The 9,629-nt window shown below is 38.2% G+C and overlaps 1 pseudogene across 1 annotated transcript in view; it reads right to left on the bottom strand.

Annotated features, from left to right (window-relative positions):
• LOC311126277 (glutamate receptor-interacting protein 1-like) overlaps positions 1-9,270 on the bottom strand; it is a 64,385-nt pseudogene extending 55,115 nt beyond the window's left edge. The window contains exons 1-3 of the transcript in view: positions 9,267-9,270; positions 8,889-9,036; positions 7,062-7,230 (exon numbers count right to left, since the gene is read on the bottom strand). The product of the transcript in view is annotated as a glutamate receptor-interacting protein 1-like (transcript). The remainder of the gene's footprint in view (positions 1-7,061; positions 7,231-8,888; positions 9,037-9,266) is intronic.
• Between the last annotated feature and the right edge of the window lie 359 nt (positions 9,271-9,629).

Below are 9,629 nucleotides of genomic sequence, written 5' to 3' on the forward strand. Positions count from 1 at the left end.
GTAGATATAGTATCACTACCTGATTAGTCATTCACTAGACTAGTAGATATAGTATCACTACCTGATTAGTCATTCACTAGACTAGTAGTATATTATCACTACCTGATTAGTCATTCACTAGACTAGTAGATATAGTATCACTACCTGATTAGTCATTCACTAGACTAGTAGATATAGTATCACTACCTGATTAGTCATTCACTAGACTAGTAGATATATTATCACTACCTGATTAGTCATTCATTAGACTAGCAGATATAGTATCACTACCTGATTAGTCATTCACTAGACTAGTAGATATAGTATCACTACCTGATTAGTCATTCACTAGACTAGCAGATATAGTATCACTACCTGATTAGTCATTCACTAGACTAGTAGATATAGTATCACTACCTGATTAGTCATTCACTAGACTAGTAGATATATTATCACTACCTGATTAGTCATTCACTAGACTAGTAGATATAGTATCACTACCTGATTAGTCATTCATTAGACTAGTAGATATAGTATCACTACCTGATTAGTCATTCACTAGACTAGCAGATATAGTATCACTACCTGATTAGTCATTCACTAGACTAGTAGATATAGTATCACTACCTGATTAGTCATTCACTAGACTAGTAGATATAGTATCACTACCTGATTAGTCATTCACTAGACTAGTAGATATAGTATCACTACCTGATTAGTCATTCACTAGACTAGTAGATATAGTATCACTACCTGATTAGTCATTCACTAGACTAGTAGATATAGTATCACTACCTGATTAGTCATTCACTAGACTAGTAGATATATTATCACTACCTGATTAGTCATTCACTAGACTAGCAGATATAGTATCACTACCTGATTAGTCATTCACTAGACTAGTAGATATATTATCACTACCTGATTAGTCATTCACTAGACTAGTAGATATAGTATCACTACCTGATTAGTCATTCACTAGACTAGCAGATATAGTATGGCTACCTGATTAGTCATTCACTAGACTAGTAGATATAGTATCACTACCTGATTAGTCATTCACTAGACTAGTAGATATAGTATCAATACCTGATTAGTCATTCACTAGACTAGTAGATATATTATCACTACCTGATTAGTCATTCACTAGACTAGCAGATATAGTATCACTACCTGATTAGTCATTCACTAGACTAGTAGATATAGTATCACTACCTGATTAGTCATTCACTAGACTAGTAGATATATTATCACTACCTGATTAGTCATTCACTAGACTAGTAGATATAGTATCACTACCTGATTAGTCATTCACTAGACTAGTAGATATATTATCACTACCTGATTAGTCATTCACTAGACTAGCAGATATAGTATCACTACCTGATTAGTCATTCACTAGACTAGTAGATATATTATCACTACCTGATTAGTCATTCACTAGACTAGTAGATATAGTATCACTACCTGATTAGTCATTCACTAGACTAGTAGATATAGTATCACTACCTGATTAGTCATTCACTAGACTAGTAGATATATTATCACTACCTGATTAGTCATTCACTAGACTAGTAGATATAGTATCACTACCTGATTAGTAATTCACTAGACTAGTAGATATAGTATCACTTCCTGATTAGTCATTCACTAGACTAGTAGATATATTATCACTACCTGATTAGTCATTCATTAGACTAGCAGATATAGTATCACTACCTGATTAGTCATTCACTAGACTAGTAGATATAGTATCACTACCTGATTAGTAATTCACTAGACTAGTAGATATAGTATCACTTCCTGATTAGTCATTCACTAGACTAGTAGATATATTATCACTACCTGATTAGTCATTCATTAGACTAGCAGATATAGTATCACTACCTGATTAGTCATTCACTAGACTAGTAGATATAGTATCACTACCTGATTAGTCAATTCACTAGACTAGCAGATATAGTATCACTACCTGATTGGTCATTCACTAGACTAGTAGATATAGTATCACTACCTGATTAGTCATTCACTAGACTATAGATATATTATCACTACCTGATTAGTCATTCACTAGACTAGTAGATATAGTATCACTACCTGATTAGTCATTCACTAGACTAGTAGATATAGTATCACTACCTGATTAGTCATTCACTAGACTAGCAGATATAGTATCACTACCTGATTAGTCATTCACTAGACTAGTAGATATAGTATCACTACCTGATTAGTCATTCACTAGACTAGTAGATATAGTATCACTACCTGATTAGTCATTCACTAGACTAGTAGATATAGTATCACTACCTGATTAGTCATTCACTAGACTAGCAGATATAGTATCACTACCTGATTAGTCATTCACTAGACTAGTAGATATAGTATCACTACCTGATTAGTCATTCACTAGACTAGTAGATATAGTATCACTACCTGATTAGTCATTCACTAGACTAGTAGATATAGTATCACTACCTGATTAGTCATTCACTAGACTAGCAGATATAGTATCACTACCTGATTAGTCATTCACTAGACTAGTAGACATATTATCACTACCTGATTAGTCATTCAATAGACTAGTAGTTATATTATCACTACCTGATTAGTCATTCACTAGACTAGCAGATATAGTATCACTACCTGATTAGTCATTCACTAGACTAGTAGATATAGTATCACTACCTGATTAGTCATTCACTAGACTAGCAGATATAGTATCACTACCTGATTAGTCATTCACTAGACTAGTAGATATATTATCACTACCTGATTAGTCATTCACTAGACTAGTAGATATAGTATCACTACCTGATTAGTCATTCACTAGACTAGTAGATATAGTATCACTACCTGATTAGTCATTCACTAGACTAGCAGATATAGTATCACTACCTGATTAGTCATTCACTAGACTAGTAGACATATTATCACTACCTGATTAGTCATTCAATAGACTAGTAGTTATATTATCACTACCTGATTAGTCATTCACTAGACTAGCAGATATAGTATCACTACCTGATTAGTCATTCACTAGACTAGTAGATATAGTATCACTACCTGATTAGTCATTCACTAGACTAGCAGATATAGTATCACTACCTGATTAGTCATTCACTAGACTAGTAGATATATTATCACTACCTGATTAGTCATTCACTAGACTAGTAGATATAGTATCACTACCTGATTAGTCATTCACTAGACTAGCAGATATAGTATCACTACCTGATTAGTCATTCACTAGACTAGTAGATATAGTATCACTACCTGATTAGTCATTCACTAGACTAGTAGATATAGTATCACTACCTGATTAGTCATTCACTAGACTAGTAGATATAGTATCACTACCTGATTAGTCATTCACTAGACTAGCAGATATAGTATCACTACCTGATTAGTCATTCACTAGACTAGCAGATATAGTATCACTACCTGATTAGTCATTCACTAGACTAGTAGATATAGTATCAATACCTGATTAGTCATTCACTAGACTAGCAGATATAGTATCACTACCTGATTAGTCATTCACTAGACTAGTAGATATAATATCACTACCTGATTAGTCATTCACTAGACTAGTAGATATATTATCACTACCTGATTAGTCATTCACTAGACTAGTAGATATATTATCACTACCTGATTAGTCATTCACTAGACTAGTAGATATATTATCACTACCTGATTAGTCATTCACTAGACTAGTAGATATAGTATCACTACCTGATTAGTCATTCACTAGACTAGTAGATATATTATCACTACCTGATTAGTCATTCACTAGACTAGTAGATATAGTATCACTACCTGATTAGTCATTCACTAGACTAGTAGATATATTATCACTACCTGATTAGTCATTCACTAGACTAGCAGATATAGTATCACTACCTGATTAGTCATTCACTAGACTAGTAGATATATTATCACTACCTGATTAGTCATTCACTAGACTAGTAGATATAGTATCACTACCTGATTAGTCATTCACTAGACTAGCAGATATAGTATGGCTACCTGATTAGTCATTCACTAGACTAGCAGATATAGTATCACTACCTGATTAGTCATTCACTAGACTAGTAGATATAGTATCACTACCTGATTAGTCATTCACTAGACTAGTAGATATAGTATCACTACCTGATTAGTCATTCACTAGACTTGTAGATATAGTATCACTACCTGAATTAGTCATTCACTAGACTAGTAGATATAGTATCACTACCTGATTAGTCATTCACTAGACTAGCAGATATAGTATCACTACCTGATTAGTCATTCACTAGACTAGTAGATATAGTATCACTACCTGATTAGTCATTCACTAGACTAGTAGATATAGTATCACTACCTGATTAGTCATTCACTAGACCAGTAGATATAGTATCACTACCTGATTAGTCATTCACTAGACTAGCAGATATAGTATCACTACCTGATTAGTCATTCACTAGACTAGTAGATATAGTATCACTACCTGATTAGTCATTCACTAGACTAGTAGATATAGTATCACTACCTGATTAGTCATTCACTAGACTAGTAGATATAGTATCACTACCTGATTAGTCATTCACTAGACTAGCAGATATAGTATCACTACCTGATTAGTCATTCACTAGACTAGTAGATATATTATCACTACCTGATTAGTCATTCAATAGACTAGTAGATATATTATCACTACCTGATAGTCATTCACTAGACTAGCAGATATAGTATCACTACCTGATTAGTCATTCACTAGACTAGTAGATATATTATCACTACCTGATTAGTCATTCACTAGACTAGTAGATATAGTATCACTAACTGATTAGTCATTCACTAGACTAGTAGATATAGTATCACTACCTGATTAGTCATTCACTAGACTAGTAGATATAGTATCACTACCTGATTAGTCATTCACTAGACTAGTAGATATATTATCACTACCTGATTAGTCATTCACTAGACTAGTAGATATATTATCACTACCTGATTAGTCATTCACTAGACTAGTAGATATATTATCACTACCTGATTAGTCATTCACTAGACTAGTAGATATAGTATCACTACCTGATTAGTCATTCACTAGACTAGTAGATATATTATCACTACCTGATTAGTCATTCACTAGACTAGTAGATATAGTATCACTACCTGATTAGTCATTCACTAGACTAGTAGATATATTATCACTACCTGATTAGTCATTCACTAGACTAGCATTATAGTATCACTACCTGATTAGTCATTCACTAGACTAGTAGATATATTATCACTACCTGATAAGTCATTCACTAGACTAGTAGATATAGTATCACTACCTGATTAGTCATTCACTAGACTAGCAGATATAGTATGGCTACCTGATTAGTCATTCACTAGACTAGCAGATATAGTATCACTACCTGATTAGTCATTCACTAGACTAGTAGATATAGTATCACTACCTGATTAGTCATTCACTAGACTAGTATATATAGTATCACTACCTGATTAGTCATTCACTAGACTTGTAGATATAGTATCACTACCTGATTAGTCATTCACTAGACTAGTAGATATAGTATCACTACCTGATTAGTCATTCACTAGACTAGCAGATATAGTATCACTACCTGATTAGTCATTCACTAGACTAGTAGATATAGTATCACTACCTGATTAGTCATTCACTAGACTAGTAGATATAGTATCACTACCTGATTAGTCATTCACTAGACCAGTAGATATAGTATCACTACCTGATTAGTCATTCACTAGACTAGCAGATATAGTATCACTACCTGATTAGTCATTCACTAGACTAGTAGATATAGTATCACTACCTGATTAGTCATTCACTAGACTAGTAGATATAGTATCACTACCTGATTAGTCATTCACTAGACTAGTAGATATAGTATCACTACCTGATTAGTCATTCACTAGACTAGTAGATATAGTATCACTACCTGATTAGTCATTCATAGACTAGCAGATATAGTATCACTACCTGATTAGTCATTCACTAGACTAGTAGATATAGTATCACTACTGATTAGTCATTCACTAGACTAGCAGATATAGTATCACTACCTGATTAGTCATTCACTAGACTAGTAGATATAGTATCACTACCTGATTAGTCATTCACCAGACTAGTAGATATAGTATCACTACCTGATTAGTCATTCACTAGACTAGTAGATATAGTATCACTACCTGATTAGTCATTCACTAGACTAGCAGATATAGTATCACTACCTGATTAGTCATTCACTAGACTAGTAGATATATTATCACTACCTGCTTAGTCATTCAATAGACTAGTAGATATAGTATCACTACCTGATTAGTCATTCACTAGACTAGTAGATATAGTATCACTACCTGATTAGTCATTCACTAGACTAGCAGATATATTATCACTACCTGATTAGTCATTCACTAGACTAGCAGATATAGTATCACTACCTGATTAGTCATTCACTAGACTAGTAGATATAGTATCACTACCTGATTAGTCATTCACTAGACTAGCAGATATAGTATCAATACCTGATTAGTCATTCACTAGACTAGAGCGGTTCGCCCTCTGGAAGGGACTCTCTTACACATGCAGTACATGTTACATGAGCTCTTCAGTAAAACAACCCAGAGTCCTTAGGTGTGTTCATCAGTACCGTGTTTGGGGCCCTTGAGGGCCAGCCTGGTCTGGTGGTGAGGTCAGGGGTCAGGTTAGGGTCAGTACCGTGTTCGGGGCCCTTGAGGGCAAGCCTGGTCTGGTGGTGGGGTTAGGGGTCAGGATTAGGGTCAGTATCGTGTTCGGGCCCTTGAGGGCCAGCCTGGTCTGGTGGTGGGGTTAGGGGTCAGGATTAGGGTCAATGCCGTGTTTGGGGCCCTTGAGGGCCAGCCTGGTCTGGTGGTGGGGTTAGGGGTCAGGTTTAGGGTCAGTACCGTGTTCGGGGCCTTGAGGGCCAGCCTGGTCTGGTGGTGGGGTTAGGGGTCAGGTTTAGGGTCAGTACCGTGTTCGGGGCCCTTGAGGGCCAGTCTGGTCTGGTGGTGGGGTTAGGGGTCAGGTTTAGGGTCAGTACCGTGTTCGGGGCCCTTGAGGGCCAGCCTGGTCTGGTGGTTTGGCAGGATCTCCATCTTGACGTGTTCACAGGCGCTGGCGAGCAGCTGGGTGGCCTCGGCCAGGGTACAGTACTCCATACTGGTACCATCCACAGACAGGATGTGTCACCCGCATGCAGCGCCCCGCACCTACAGAGAGATGACATCACTTCCTGTTAGAATGGAAACTTTTTGGGGGGCATTCTAAAATACTCTGTATATAGAGCTCGATTCAGACTTGAGATAAGTAGACTTAAATTAACATGGACTTAAAGACGTAGTAAAAAACTAAGACTTAAGTCCATGTTAAGTCAACTTATCTCAAGTCTGAATAGGGCCCATAGTACATATAGGAAATATGGGGCCATTTGGGGTGCAGATTTCTACTTCCAATCCCATCACCTGTTGACTCAGACTTGGAGATATGAGAGACAGAGATGGGTGGAGATATATCCATCCACATTCTGTTTACTCGTCTAGTCTTCTCACATCCACAGAGTAGTCAGTAAGAGCCTCACGGAGGGCTTCGGGCAAATATTTTTAACGAGAGTCTTCGGAGGTTAGAGAACACTCTTATTTTATTCAACGAGTGAAGGAAGTAAACTTCTCTCCTTCCAAAGACTCAGTTTTATAAATGATCTATTCTGCCCACTCAGAAGTCTGATTACTCTATTGGTGAGAGTCGTTTGGCTAAAACTCTAGCTAAACAACCAATCAGAAGTTCTATTACTCTATTGGTGAGAGTCGTTTGGCTAAAACTCTAGCTAAACAACCAATCAGAAGTCTGATTACTCTATTGGTGAGAGTCGTTTGGCTAAAACTCTAGCTAAACAACCAATCAGAAGTCTGATTACTCTATCGGTGAGAGTCGTTTGGGTAAAACTCTAGCTAACCAACCAGGTCTAGGTGGGTGGAGCTATATTAATACTGAGTCAGGACTTCTCCAATCCATGTATTAGAAGCAACCTAGGGGAGGAGAAAGAGATTGGCTTGGAATCCTCCCTGAATGTTTTAATAAGGAGAGCCGCCGGAGGCTAGAGGACTGCCTTATTTCAGTCAGTGAGAGAAGGAAGTAGACTTCTCTCCATCTGTAGACCCGGCCTCCTCATAAAGACTGTGGTCACGTCCCAAATGGCACCCTATTCCTACATAGTACCCTACTTTTGATCAGAGGTCTATGGTCCTAGTGCACTATAAAGGGTTTAGGGTGTCATTAGGGACACAGATATATATTCCGTCCACTCAGCATTGTGTGTCTCTCTGTTGTTATTCCAGGCTGCCACGCTAGCGTCAGACCACAGATGACTTCTAGAATTTCTATAATTAGTCACTAAGCGTTTATACATTTCAAACTAGCAAAATTCTCAAAGACAGCTACCAGCTTCCACCTGCGCATTCATTGTTTTCTCTCTGTATTGATTCCCTCAGGAAGCAATAGAGGCTCTGTAGGAGTCCCACAGATAAGACATCAAATATAAAGCATCTCTCTGTTCATCCTCTGTCTGTGTCGTGCTCTAAGGCTTCCTCCATCTCCGTCTCCGTCTCTCTCTCTCTCTCTCTCTGTCTCTCTCTCTCTCTCTCTCTCTCTCTCTCTCTCTCTCTCTCTCTCTCTCTCTCTCTCTCTCTCTTCTCTCTTCTCTCTCTCTCTCTCTCTCTCTCTCTCTCTCTCTCTCTCTCTCTCTCTCTCTCTCTCTCTCTCTCTCTCTCTCTCTCTCTCTTCTCTCTCTCTCTCTCCCTTATCTCTACCTCTCCTCTATATCTGCTGTATGTCTATGTCTGGAGGGACAGAATATTCAGGGTTTAGTTACCTGTCTGCGATGCTGGCGGGCTTGACCTTGTCTATGATGATGACCTGCTTGTTGAAGTACATGGAGGGTGTTGAGGGCCAGGCCCAGACTGGACCCCAGGACTTGGCTACCTCTACCAGCAGAGGCCCCGAAGCTGTGGCTATGGAGTCTGGAGGAGAGGGGGAGTGGGAGACACAGAGAGAGAGGAGAGAGAGGAGAGAGAGAGAGAACTGGTTAGTCAGTCCGTTAGTCATGGAAGTGTCTCTGATGTAAACATAATCCCACAGTCTCAAAAAAATATCAATATTCTACAAAATAACAGCTTAAAGGTTGACTCTGCTGTAAACAATCAGACATTGCACACGCTCACACTATCCCGCCAACGAGAATGGATTTCACCCATGGCCGCAATAACAAGAAACCCCCCATTCAAACACACATCACTGTGCTGTAATAGGACCAAATGGACAGATGGACCATGGCCAACACACAGGTAATGGAGAGACTCACACACACACACACACACACACACACACACACACACACACACACACACACGCACACACACACACACACGCACTGTAAATGTCACGGGGTGGACCATTGGTGCATAACCCATACACAGGTAGTTCTACCTCTGTGCTCTGTAGCAGGCAGCACTAAAACCTCTGATTACACCATACATCTCAGGAGCCCCAGCTGAGCCCAAATGGAGAAACCACTAACCAGGATCCCTGTAGGCTCTGATGAAACTGGGGCGAC

Source organism: Coregonus lavaretus (assembly GCF_964263955.1).
Source record: "Coregonus lavaretus genome assembly, contig: HAP1_SCAFFOLD_3045, whole genome shotgun sequence".
Taxonomy (NCBI): Eukaryota; Metazoa; Chordata; class Actinopteri; order Salmoniformes; family Salmonidae; genus Coregonus; species Coregonus lavaretus.